At 42.6% G+C, this 14,225-nt stretch overlaps 1 protein-coding gene across 1 annotated transcript in view; it reads left to right on the top strand.

Moving 5' to 3' along the window:
* PLCXD3 (phosphatidylinositol specific phospholipase C X domain containing 3) overlaps positions 1–14,225 on the top strand; it is a 96,852-nt gene that overhangs the window by 27,563 nt on the left and 55,064 nt on the right. The gene's annotated exons all lie outside the window — the stretch shown is intronic.

The raw sequence follows: 14,225 nt of genomic DNA, 5'->3' as shown, positions 1-14,225 counted from the left end.
CAAAAGGTGGGATTTATCTTCTGCTTTTCTCAATAGCTAAGCATCTGAAGCAAGAAGTTCCTGTGCTTCAAGTGCATTTCAAGCAAATAAAGAAAGCATTGTATTACCAGTCTCTTCTCAGACAAAGTAGCTTGCAATTCAAAAGCTTTTCTTCTCAGGGTTTTGTGCTGATTATTCCTTTGGCTTTCACTTGCCTGCACCAAGTTTGTTTTTTGTTATTGTTTTTTGTTATTTGCTTAGGGAAGATTACAGTTCTCCTAGAAGATCCTGCAAATTCATAAAACTCTGCACTTGATAACTGAGCTCCAATAAACCTGCCCAGAACAATGCTCGTAAATCAACTGTGAATGCTGAAGAATTGTATAGTAATGCCACCTGAACTTTAGTAATACCAACAGCTATGCAACTATTATAAAGGGTAGAAATCTTCAATTTCAAATCTAAAATTGTGTTTCTTCAATAGCAGGAGTACTGCATGTTGTAGTTAATCACCACCAGGTTTAAAACTGTCTTGTCTCACTTGGAACAGCCTAGGTGTCATAGACTCACAGCAGTAGACAGACTCCCACAGAAAGATAGAAGGATACACATTAAGGGTTTTTTAAAAAGGGTTGAAGATTAGTTTATATGTTCTGTTGAAATGTATTTGAGAAAAATGCTATATTCCTATAGCAAAAGAATGCTTTTTTCCTTTTTTTCTTCATTGTGTTCACTTGAACAGAGATTTTAAGACTTTTTGCTAGTAGTTTGCAAGTGACTTCCAGGAAACCAGAGTACTTGAAGTAGAAGACAGGTATGTCATAATTCATTATTTGAAGAGATATCTTTTCTTTTGCCTTAATGAATTCTGTAAGATTAAAGTGACTGTATTTTGATAAAGATGCACATGTGCTTCAGAACAAGAGCATTACAATTTTTTAGGCAGTGATTTGAATTTGTGAATTAGAGCTAATTAAAGTATGTCAGTAACATAATGTACAAAATGGCTGATTGCCAGTTGCAGGAAAGATTTTGGAGCTCCCTGCAAATTTAATTTTGATGAGTGTATTTAGATTTAAAAATGTGCCCTCTGATAAGAGGTATTCATTGTTTATATGTCACTGATGTTGTTAATAACAGAAGATTACAGGCTAGATGTTTTTCATAGGTGCGAAATAATTTGCCATGCAATTATTTTGATACTTTCTTTTTAAAATATTGAACATTTTAACCACATGCAAAGGTGAATGGTTTTATAGTCATGAACACAACACAAAAACTGAACTTCTGCAGAAAGGCCTCTTCTGTTGTATGTGTGGGGTCTGTGTGATTGCTGATGATGCTACCAGGGCAGAAGAGGAGAGCAGTGTCCTCCCAGCACCATCTGGAGCACCGTGTGCCTTCAAGGATGGAGGACAGGCTCTGCACCTGCCATCGTGGCTATTTCCAGCTAGATGAACTATCAGCAGGAGTGCCTGGCTGCCCATGGTGGGCACTTTTGCAGAATGAAGGGCAGCAGTGAGTGAGGTGGCTGCTGTGAGAGTGAGGGATATTCTTATGGTCAATGATAGGCATTAACAACAATACTGCTAAGGCATTGACTGAGAGTGTATTTGCGCCAAGCACTGCCCCAACTAAAAATCCAGCAATACCTAGTTATTATGTGGCGCTTACTAGGAGACTTTTAATGGGAGAGACTGTATTAATACTTCAGTATTGCAGAAATGATTGGTGAGCCATGAAGAGATTTCCACCAAAGCTACACTCTGAATTTGTCTTCCACACCACACTGCAGATTTTAGCCATGTGTTGGAGGGATGGAGCATCCTGGGAGTTTTGGCTTCACATGCTCCACAGCTTCAGTGATGCCCCAGCAGGGAGGGCAGTTCTGTGTCCAACAGAGAAGTTAGGATTGTGGAAAAACTTTTTAAACAAAGTTAAATATGGAGATTTTGGTCTCTTGCCAACTTGGTCCTCTTTTAGGTAACTCCAAGTGACTTGGGTTTTTCCTGGTACAGCTGCTCCTAAAAATAGTAACCAGGACTTTATTTTTCAAAATATCTCAATTGCTCAAAATTTACTGAAATCATGACTGGAGGAAAGGCAGAGAGGAAGAAAAATTACCACTGGCAGTGCTGCAGCTTTGATAGAAAAATTCTCCTTGAAAAACAGCAGTAGCAACAGTGTGGAAGAGTTGCCATTTTGTTTGGCGATGCAGTGGGTCTGTCACATGGATGTGCTTTCTGCCAGTGCCATTTCATTAAAGAATTATTTAATAATTTAAAACAAAGGGTCTTCTTTCACACAAGCCACTTACATGCTCTCACAACTGGGTCAGAAATAGACTCTCTTGAGCAAGTCCTTGCAAGTGTCTTGAAAATATTCAGGATGGCATAGAGCTAGAGAGTGGAAAGGAAGGGTATGTTAAGTCATATTAACATGTAATATTCCTGACTGAGTAGTAAGGGCAATCTCCATCCAGAGGAGGGTGACACATAAGTTTTTAGAGAATTCAAAAGAAGCACTAAAGGATGTGTGTTGGCATCATTATGGCACCGTAAATGTCAGCTTTAATAATACCATCAGGTTTACTAGTATCACCAGCCATGAAATTACTGCAGATAATAATATTTTGACTTCTAAGCTGTGGAAGTGTCACAGTGAAGCCAAACCACTGTCAGTCTAAGTGGACTGCAGTCACTGCCATGATGTTCAGAGAAAACATGGCTTTTTTGAGAGCACTTCCAAGACTGAAAACACTTCATGTTTGATTGTTTTGAAAAGTCTTTAAAATGCATTTACCAATTTGCAAGTTTTATTTCTTTAAAGTTAACTCTTGAAGCAGGGGGATGAAAATAGGTGAAATCAGAAGATGACAGTAGCATCCAGTTACATGTTAAGAAAGTACCATGAAATGTTATATTGATATAGTGTTAGTATGAAACAGCTAAACTAATAATTGCTTTTAAAGACACAAGCATACCCAGTGTAAATTAAATGTATCCTGAGTCTAGACAAAGTACTGATCATCTGTCTGTTCTTTCAGTTAATCAATAGTACCACCTGTGCTTTTTTGTTGACTTCTTAATGCTAAATGGTAAACACTAACAGCCAGATCTGCAGTCATCTAAATTGGCCTAATGGGTCATTACAGCTATACTGATGAATGCCAACTGGGAATCTGGTGTGGACTTACGCTGAAAATTTAGCAAATGCAGTAGCATAAACATTATAACTGGTTTTATTCATTGTTTGTAGTCTTCTGTGTTGTGTAGTGGTTTATTTGACTGCTGCATTGAATCAAGCAGGGATAATCTTAGCAGCAAATAATGCAAGAAGAACTGGATTGAAATTGATTAGTAGGTGTTACAAAGTGTTTGATGGGGCTCTAGGTTGATTGATCATGTGGGCCTTTAAATTGCCTTTTCAGTGGTCTTAGAAGAGATATGTATAAGACAGGTACTGACAGTTTGAGTTCTACCTATTCTGTCTGTTTTTATTTGTCCTCATTTGTTTGCAGAATGAAATTAATAGTGGCTTTATGTTCCTGTACTGGAGAGGATGTGCACCAGGAGATGTGGCAGATAGATATATTTTGCTATCCTAGCTAAGACTCTTCCAACAGTGGCACTTGTAATGCTTACCTGTATTACAGTGTGGTGGTTTCTTTTGTTGGTTTACGTGTTTTTATTTGATTTATAAGCTTCAATAGTGTGTCATCAAAACAGCAAAATAGCAAAAGCTTTTGCCCTGCCTGTTGATTGAGATGGATACCTCTGGTGTTTTCCAGTGTTTTATTTTCTCTCCTTTTGTGATACATCTTGGTTTTCGTGGCCAAAAATGAAATGAGACACTTGTGTAGATAGGAAGATCACTCAGAGTTACAATTGAAAGCATAAAACCTTGGAAATGATATTATTAAATCTTATATTTTTGGACTTAAGCTTATTCAGAAGTCACATTGTAAACCTGAGGGACAGAGCAGGTAGCAGATTATCCCATACCTCTGTCTGCAGGGCTCTTAAACCTCTGCTGAGGTGTAGGCTCTCACAGAAAGGGGACAGTGTCTCATCACAGTGTGGCTGGTCTCACAGTGCTTACATGAGCTACACTGAACTTGGACAGGATTTATCTCCTGCTTGGTTGCAGAGAGATGATCTGTCTATCCATGCCTCACAGTCAAGGGGTAAAAGCAGAGCTCACTTTTACTTGCATTTCCATTTAGCAGTGACCAAATAAATAATTTTGTGTTCTCTGGGTTCTCCTTTTCCAACTGGGTGCATTTCTCTCCTCTTTCCCCCTATAAGCGTCTTCGCTCATTGTCTTCCAGTCCTGGTGCCACCTCACAGCAAGAGGTTATTTTTTTGGCATCGATCTTTTAAGCATGTTGTAGTTGCTTTTCTTCATTCAGTGTGCAGGAAATGACATTTTTATCTTTGTACCTTTATTTTTATATCTTTATTTGCTAGAAAGGATAGTTTACAGTGTCTGTATGTGACTGGAGATCTTCCATGAGAACCTGAGCAGCAAAGCAGGTTCAAGAAGGGAGTGAAAGACATGAGGGCAGTACTGGCTGAGGGGTATGTGCTCTGACACCTGCCGTGGACTCTGGGTGAGAGAAAGCTCAGAATATGTCATCACCTGATGGTTCATAATGCCTTGCTGCTGATGTCTTATGAAAGCCACAACTGTTTTGAACTCTCACATACAAAAATCTTTAAATAAGACTATTTTCCTTGTTCTGCAATTGGATGTAGAAGTCAAATACTGTTTATGTGGAAGAGACAGTGAGGCCTCCTAGAAAGGTTTATTCTATAGTTACTTTCTGAAGCAGTCGTCTTGTAAAGCAGTGATTTACACAAAAAAACCAGAAGCCATGCTGTTATTTGCAGACCTCTGGGCTTGAGAAGGCCAGTGGCATCATGGTGTGGTAACTTGCTGGAGGGGTTATGTTTGTGGCCAGCTGAGTGAGCCTGTGTGCACCGTCATGGTGATGCTGCTCCACTTGCCCATTCTCTTGCCCATTCTGTTGATCTATAGCAAAGCAAAATGACTGTGGGGAGACCCCTGGGCTGGAGGGGTACTCCATTTGTATGTGCATAGCTGGTGAATTCCTAAAGTTCAGGCTTTAACTGCTTAGGGGTGTTTTTCTCAGCTTTGGCAGGAAAAAAATGCTTTGGCAAGGATGATGCAGTGTTTTCTGTTTGCGTCTCAGGATCTGAGAGATATTACTTAACTGTTTTCCTCTAGTGCACATGAAGTCAAACTTTACAGTGTCTTTGTTTATAGTTGAGGAAACCTTGCATGAGAGAGACTTTTTTAGAGGACATGGTCTTGGGAGACATGTCTTATATTCAGCAGAGTGGCTGAGAGAGTTATTTTGTTTGTAGCACTTTGTCAAATCTGCCAGGTAATTCACAAAATTAGAACAATGTCTAATGTGAGGGTTTAAGGCAACAAATGGATAAGGAAAGGTACATAGCAAAGAGAATGGTCAAAATACAAAACACCTGACATGCTTCCCTCTTCCTCCCCTTCCTTTGCAGTATTTTACATCCTTTTTTTTCCTTTCAGACATGATGTGGTCAGTTGGGTAAGTCTATATGGATATCTTATTAAAAGTTATATTTTAAGAGGTTTTCTATGTGAAAGCTTTTGCAAACTGACTCAAAAAAGAGTATAGTATTTCCCCATCTGCTTTTCCAGCTGTCCCCCCAAGAACCAGGTAAATTACTCAGATTCGTCTCAGCTTTTCGAACTCAGTGACTGAGAAAATGAGAAGGAAGCTAGCCTGGATTTTTTTATGGTAATAAGAACTCTTATCAATATTGTCTCTAGGACATCCCATTCTACAGTGCTGGTAAACTGAATGCCAGTGCATTCATTACAATGCAGGCAGAGTCCATATTCTCTGCATTGCAGGTGTTCTTGCAGCAGAGCTTGATACTTGCACAATTGAAAAATCTTCCCTTTTAAATTGCTTGTGATGATCCACCTCAGATGGCAGTGGTTTTCATGTAGGGATCTTACAAGTAACAGCCTGATTTAAGGGATCATTCTTTCATTGACTTTGCAATGCAGTTTCATTTTATCCAGACAGACCTCTTGGTGTTTTCCTTTTCTTAGGCTTCATATTATGGGTAAAGATGCAGAAACTATGTATGCTTTGCAAGTAATTTCTGTCAGCTACAAGATCACTAGAACTGTTAAGTAGTGATGCTCAGATTTAGTAGAAAAATACGGTGCTATTTTTTTGTTTGAGGTGTGTTTGTTGTTTTGTTTGGTGGGGTTTTAATTATTACTCCTTTCTAAATAGAAAGGAGAGCACAATGAAATAAGACCTATACTGAGGCTAAAAGACATGTCAATGTAGTCATGAGTTAGGAAAGCATTATAATGTATATGCCAGAGAAAATATAGATCAAAGAAGGGATAAACAAGAGATGAGGGAAAGGCAAAATCAGGTTTCCAAAAACTTCTGTGTTGCTGAAAACATACAATAAATGGCAAAAGAGATATCTGTGTAATCAGAAGCAATTATTTTAAGGAAATTTTTTCTTGTTATGAAGAGTGTTAAAGGATGTTTTCCATGAAAGGAAATAAAATAAAACACAAGAAACAGAGATTTTCTGATTTAATGCTTTTAAAGTGTGGACATTGAATTACTTGTGCTCTATGTGTGCATGGAGAGGAAGAGATATGAACACTGTTTTTTAGAAACGTTCTCAGGTGCAGGCTGTCCTGTCAATGAGTCCTGTCACTAGGGTTATAAACAAGAATTATGGTCAGAAAGTGCTCACTGGGCAGAAATGCCATTTCTCATGCTCAGCTGAGCTGTCTGGGATCATCACAGGCTCTCCCTAGTCCCAAAGCTACTGGCTCACAATTCTTGTACTGCTGATTGCCCCAGGAGATATGACTTGGATGCTGATGACATACTCAACCAGACTGAGGTGGTGCTAGAACAAAATACGCTCCAAACTATTCCTGGCACATTAATTTTATGCTTAGAATCAGATATACCTCATGCTATTTTTTCCTCTCTTTTTCCTTGTTTCACATTGTTGTCTGCTAGTCCCTAAATTAAGAAGTAAAATAGCTATTATGGTACTTCTGAGACTAGTGTATAACCAAAATGTGAGATCTGATAGAGATCTCTCATGCATCTGAACATGCAGAAATAAGCTTGCAGAGCAAGAAGAAAAGATAGAATAGTAGGTTTGTTTGCAGTGTTCTCAAAAAAGCAGACTTGAAAGAACTGTCATGTGTGGAGTTTGGGTAATTGACAGTAGCTACAGTGCTGCCCTATGTATTTAATTTCCAAGTGATTAGATATTTTGGCTTCAAATTATAGTTATCCATTCAAAATCAGGTTTTATGTCATACTTATTAATATGATATAGAATATTCTATTCAATCTTCATAAATGCAGTCAAATACATAAACAAGGCCATGGCAGTCTGTGTGCTACAGCACTTGGGCTGCACCATGCATGTTTCTGGTCTGCTGCTAAAGTTAAAAATTCTGATCACCTTAAACCATATGTTTTAGGTGTTTGATCAATCCTGATGTAAAGATTTTTTTAAAAAAAATTACTAGTTACTTGTGATAGTTTTGGTCCAGGCCTTCCTTAGTAACCAGTTGTAACCAAGGAAATGCCCACTTCCCAGGTATTCCACACTGTTTTTTTATGTAACAAGAGAGTATACATAAGAGAGAGAGAGGAAGTTTTTTCCTTCTTCTTCTGGAAAGGTTTGGGAGCAGTTGGTCTCTGTATTGTTCTCACTCATCAGAGCCTGAGGCCTGTTGCAGTGACTGCCATCATCATCTGCGACGGGGGAGAGCAGAGAGTCCTGGCTTGCTTTTTGAGGGAAGATGGTGAGATTGTATTTTGCTTGTTCTTGGGTTTTTAATTATACTTGTCTGTTCTGGTTTTTGTCCCTTCTTTGTCCGTGTTTCTCCCTCCTTTTTTCCCTTTTTCCCTTGGGAGTTCCCTACTGTATGCACAAATTGTATTATATACTTGTAAATATCTGAAAAATATATATATTCTGATATAATTCAGGCTTCTTTCAGGCTTTTCATTGGTTTGGGGTTTTTTCCCCTCGCTTAAGAGAGAGAGAAAAAAGGATAGGGGGGCAGCTTGGCCTTGGCCAGGGACTCTGGCCAAACCAATACATTACTCTTCCTGTGTCAAAAATTAAGAGACAGTTTACTACTTTCTGTGAATTTGTATTGAAGTTCTTCCATGAATCCTGCTGAGTTTTAGCCTGACAGATGATAGGAACCTTCGTCTATCATAGAATGTGTCTCCACGCAAACCATTGTGAAATCATGTTTAGAGTTTCATAGAATCATAGAATCATAGAATCGATTGGGTTGGAAAAGACGTGCAAGATCATCGAGTCCAACCCTTGGTCCAACTCTAGTCCATTTAATAGATCATGGCACTCAGCGTCATGTCCAATCTCAGTTTCAAAATCTCTAGGGATGGTGAATCCACCACCCCTCTGGGCAGCCCATTCCAATGCCTGATTACTCTCTCTGTAAAGAATTTTTTTCTGATACCCAACTTAAATTTCCCCTGGCAGAGCTTGAGCCCGTGCCCCCTTGTCCTATTGCTGAGTGCCTGAAAGAAGAGACCAGCCCCCACCTGGCTAGAACTTCCCTTCAGGTAGTTATAGACAGTGATGAGGTCACCTCTGAGCCTCCTCTTCTCCAGGCTAAACAACCCCAGCTCCCTCAGCCTCTCCCCATAGGGCTTGTGCTCCAGTCCCTTCACGAGCCTTGCTGCTCTTCTCTGGACCCGCTCCAGCATCTCAATATCCTTTCTGAACTGAGGGACCCAGAACTGAACACAGTACTCAAGGTGTGGCCTCACCAACGCAGAGTACAGGGGAAGGATCACTTCCCTGGTCCTGCTGGCCACGCTATTTTTGATACAGGCCAGGATCCCGTTGGCCTTCTTGGCCACCTGGGCACACTGTTGGGCTCATGTTGAGCTTCCTGTCAATTAGTACTCCAAGGTCCCTTTCTGCCTGGCTGCTCTCCAGCCACTCTGTGCCCAGCCTGTAGCGCTGCAGGGGGTTGTTGTGGCCAAAGTGCAGGACCCGGCACTTGGCCTTATTGAACTTCATCCCATTGGAATCAGCCCACCTCTCAAGTCTATCCAGATCCCTCTGCAGAGCCCTCCTGCCTTCCAGCAGATTGACACTCCCTCCCAACTTGGTGTCATCAGCAAATTTGCTGATGATGGACTCAATCCCCTCATCTAAATCATCAATAAAGATGTTAAACAGGACTGGATCCAACACAGACCCCTGGGGAACACCACTGGTGACCGGCCGCCAGCTGGATGCAGCTCCATTCACCAGCACTCTCTGGGCCCGACCCTTCAGCAAGCTCTTAATCCAGGAGAGGGTACACTTGTCCAAGCCATGGACTACCAGCTTTTCCAGGAGTATATTATGGGAGACAGTGTCAAAGGCCTTGCTGAAGTCTAGATAGACCACATCTACAGCCTTCCCCTCATCCACCAGGTGGGTCACCTGATCGTAAAAGGAGATCAGGTTGGTCAGACAGGACCTGCCCCTCCTAAACCCATGCTGGCTGGGTCTAATCCCTTGTCCACCCTGAAGGTGCTGTGTGATTGCACTCAGGATGAACTGCTCCATAACTCTGCCAGGCATGGAGGTCAGGCTGACAGGCCTGTAGTTGCCAGGGTCCTGCTTGCAGACCTTTTTATGGATTGGGGTGACATTGGCCAACCTCCAATCATCTGGGACCTCCCCAGAGAGCCAGGACTGTTGAAAGATGATGGAGAGTGGTTTGGCAAGCTCTTCTGCCAGCTCCCTCATCACTCTGGGATGGATCCCATCTGGTCCCATAGACTTGTTAGGATCCAGCTGGCTCAGTAAGTCAGTAACTATTTCCTCCTGGAATACAGGAAGGCTATTCAGCTCCCTCTCCCTGTCTACCAGCTCCAGAGGCCAGTTGTCTTGAGGGCCACCTGTCTTACTGGTGAAAACTGAGGCAAAGTAGGTGTTAAGTACCTCAGCCTTCTCCTCATCTTTGTTAACTATATTTCCCTCCAAGTCCAACAAAGAATGGAGGTTTTCCTTGCCCCTCCTTTTATTATTAATGTATTTATAAAAGGACTTTTTGTTATCCCTAACTGAAATAGCCAAATTAACTTTAAATTGCACTTTTCTTTCCCTAATTTTTTTCCTGCATGACCTAGCTCTATCTGTAAATTCTTCGTAAGTAGCCAGCCCTTTTTTCCATAGTCTGTAAACTTTCTTTTTATCCCTGATTTCTTTCAGAATCTCCCTATTTAACCAAGCTGGCCGTCTTCCCCTCCGGCTGGCCTTTCGACACACTGGTATAGCCTGTTGCTGTGCACTCAAAATTTCCTTCTTAAAACATGTCCATCCCTCCTGGACCCCCTTGTCTTTAAGGGTTGTTTCCCAGGGTATGCTCTGAATCAGTTTTTTGAATAGGCCAAAATCTGCCCTCTGGAAGTCCAGAGGAGAGGTTTTAATGGTGGCTCTCCTTACATCCCTGAGGACTGAAAGTTCTATTATTTCATGGTCACTATGCCCCAGGCGGCCTCCAACCACTACATCATCTACCAGCCCCTCTCTGTTTGTAAACAGTAGGTCTAGCGGGGCCTTACCCCTGCTAGGCTCATTTACCAGTTGATGAAGGAAATTGTCCTCTATACACTCCGGGAACCTCCCTGACTGCCTCTTCTCTGCAGTATGAAGCTCCCAGCAGATATCTGGCACGTTAAAGTCACCCACAAGAACAAGGGCTGGAGATTTTGAGACATCCGCCAGCTGCTTGTAGAATAATTCATCTCCTTCATCATCCTGGTTGGGCGGTCTGTAACAGACACCCACAAGGGTGTCAGCCTTGTTGGCCTTTCCCCTGATTCTGGTCCACAGGCACTCAACCTTGTCACTGCTGACCTCAAGTTCAACAGAGTCAAGAGACTCTCTAACATATAAAGTCACCCCTCCACCTCTCCTTCCCTGCCTGTCCTTTCTGAAGAGCTTCTAGCCCCCCATAGCAGCACTCCAGTCATGTGAGTCATCCCACCACGTTTCTGTGACAGCAACTATGTCATAGTTTTACTTCTGCACTATGGCTTCCAGCTCCTCTTGTTTGTTTCCCATACTGCATGCATTGGTGTACATGCACTTCAGCTGGGCCATTGATTTCATTCTCAACTTGGGCTCTATGCCCTTAGGCTTATCTCTGGAGAGCCCAGTTGCCGTCCCTTCCCCCTTAAAACCTAGTTTAAAGCCCTCCTAACCAACCCTGCCAACTTATGGGCTACAGTTCTTTTGCCCTTCCTAGATAAATGAAGCCCATCTGGTTTGACAACACTGGGCAACATGGAGTTTGCCCCATGATCAAAAAACCCAAAATTTTGACGATAGCACCATCCCCTAAGCCACCTATTGCTAAGCTGGGCTTTCCTAAACCTCTCCTCATTCATCCCAGCTAGCACAGGAACTGAAGCAATTACTACCTGTGCTCCTGTCCCATGAAGAGATTGGGTCAGTGCCTTGAAATCTTTTTTAATTACTCTGGTACTCCTTTTATTAATGTCATCACTTCCAACCTGGACAACCAACAGCGGGTAAGAGTCTGAGGGTTGGATAAGCTTAGGAAGTCTTTTGGTAATATCCCTCACCCTGGCCCCAGGAAGGCAGCAAACTTCCCTGTGGGATGGGTCTGGCCGACATATAGGGCCCTCAGTTTCCCTCAAAAGGGAGTCACCGATTACAACAACCCTTCTCTTTTTCCTCTTACCTGTAGTTGTAACCCATCTGGTAGACTGAGGGTAACCAGAAGACCTTGTAGACAGAGCCTCCTCCTGACTGTCCTTCAACAGACTGTCCGAGTCCAGGGCCATATACCTGTTTTTTAAGGGCACCCTGGCAGGTGAAAGGGGTCGAGAGGGGGTGTTTTTGCCTCTACGACCAGGCACGTGTTCTATCTGCCTGATGACAGGAGGGGCTGGGCTTCACCACCTCCTGCTGGGCTTCCTTAGAAGTCGAAAGGGTGTGACTCCACCAGTCAATTTCCCTTTCACTCTCCCTTATGTTTCTGAGCCTGTCCACCTCTTCCTTTAGCTCTGCCACCAGGCACAGCAAATCGTTCACCTGCTCACATCATATGCAGGTGCTTCTCACAATGTCCTCTGGTAGTAGGTCCAGGCTCAAACAGTCTATGCAGCCAGAGGCCTGAGTGGCTGCATCCTTTTTAGAGGGTTCTGTCTGTATTGACACCCCTCTACTGGTAACAGGAGCAAGAGCTTTCATTTTTTTGGGAGGCATGACTGCCTTGAGCTGTGGGGAAAGGTGGAAAAGAGAAACAAACAGGAAAAAAAAAAAGGGGCTGCAGAAATACCCAGGCTTGTGCCCTGCCTGTTCGCCCTGCCTGTGTGAACTGCCATGCCCTCACTGCCGTGCCATGCCCCTGTTTGCCCGCTCCTGTTCGCCACGCTCCAGGTCGCTTGCGCTCCCTAGAGATGTTTTTAAAGCCTTCTCACTCTCCTGCTAATGAGCAAGCCACGCTTCCAAGTCCCCTCTGAGTCACCTGCTGATAGCTGAAGGAGCAGCAAACAAAGCCTGCCAGATGTTTGTTTCATGTCACTGAACAAACAAAAAGAACTTTTTTAATGGCTTATTGTGGGCAGGTTTTAAAAGTTTTAAGGTTTTTGCACCTTTAAAAATTTTCAGTGCAGTGTACAAATATTCAACAGGGTTTTTTTGCATGGGGTATATGCACAAGCAGTATCACTGCCTTCCTCTTTTACGTATAGATGAGAGGTTTTGATAACCTTTGGAAAAAATAGGAGAGAAGGCACACCAACTCATTCACTCAGTTGTCAGCTTGATCATTTCCACTGTTACAACTATAAGACAAAAATGTTCCTTACACTGTTTGCCTTTTGGTGTCTGCAGAGGTTCTGGTGGCCTGGATTGGGCTTGGAGAGAAGTGGGATGTGGCTCTAGGGCACTGGGAATGGGAAGAGGTGGTAAGAAGTGCTGCTATCCTGAGCTTGCCCCACTGCAGCATTGGGCAAGGACTCTGGTGAGCTGAGCAATCATGAGAGTGAGCCTCCTCTGCCCTTCGCTGTGTCCTAACCTTGTCACACCTTTTCTGGTTTCCAGCAGTGTTAATCTTACATTTATCTGTGAAAATCTGTCTTGTTCAGAGCTTACATTTGGTTGACTAGTAATTCACTTAATGGTGAGCTTTTAGAATACAGTGATCTGTGGCTCTTGGAAAGCCTCTGCCATCCACGTGCGTGGATGGGAGACCTCCTGGCAATACCAGAGACTGTAGGTTCTAGACTCAAGGACTTCACTATCACCATCCAAGCTTGCTCGGCTGTGGCAGATGAACCTTAGGAGTTAAAGGGTGGGGCCAGTTTCCCGCATGCTGTGCCACACCTGAAACATCCACTGCGCAGCCTCGAAGGACGCACACAGATGGGTAGAGCCCTTCCCAAAATCTTCGTTTGCAAAACTGAGCCATCCTAATACTGGCCATCCATGTGCCACTGTACCATACTGCCTTCGGAGTGCTGCCTGCATGAAGTCTGCAAAGAAATCTGTCTGGAGGTGGTTAGACTAGGAAGAGGTGGGAGGCTGTCTACACTTAGCAGCATCTCAGAAAAAATCACTTCTCCTCCTCCTACACAATTACAGGACAATAAGGAAGTTACTAAGTGAGAGGGGAAACATGCTCTCAAGGGGGCAGCATGTGCTAAACTTCTGTTTTAAAGAGCAGTCTCTTCAGCAAAATTGACCTTGTGATGTCCATAGTTTTGAATGTGCTTGCACTGTTTGGAGAGTTAGAAATATAATTACAGTTTGCTTTTTCATATTTCTTTACTTTTCAGCAGCATATTGAGAATTGGAAATGTGGAGTTAACTGGTGTAATGTTGTCTTGGTTTGAGGGGAAAAACCAAAATGTTTACCCACAAGTGGGGGAGGGGGCCTTCTCCACAATAATCATGCCACTCTATCAAATTTAAGAAAAGGAACTTTAAAACAAGAAGGATAACTATTCCTAACTGATATGTATGTGTGTGTATATATATATACGACATCATTCTCCAGAGGAGTAAAAGCCTGGGTAGGAGTGACTTAAGCAGTCGCTTCTCAGCCTTCCATATATATATATATGTAGGTATAGGTATAACTATAAACCAGAGCGAACCACT

This window comes from Pithys albifrons, chromosome Z, assembly GCF_047495875.1.
Source record: "Pithys albifrons albifrons isolate INPA30051 chromosome Z, PitAlb_v1, whole genome shotgun sequence".
In the NCBI taxonomy this organism is placed as follows: Eukaryota; Metazoa; Chordata; class Aves; order Passeriformes; family Thamnophilidae; genus Pithys; species Pithys albifrons.
Note: the sequence above shows the minus strand (reverse complement) of the source record. Positions and strands in the feature narration are given on the sequence as shown.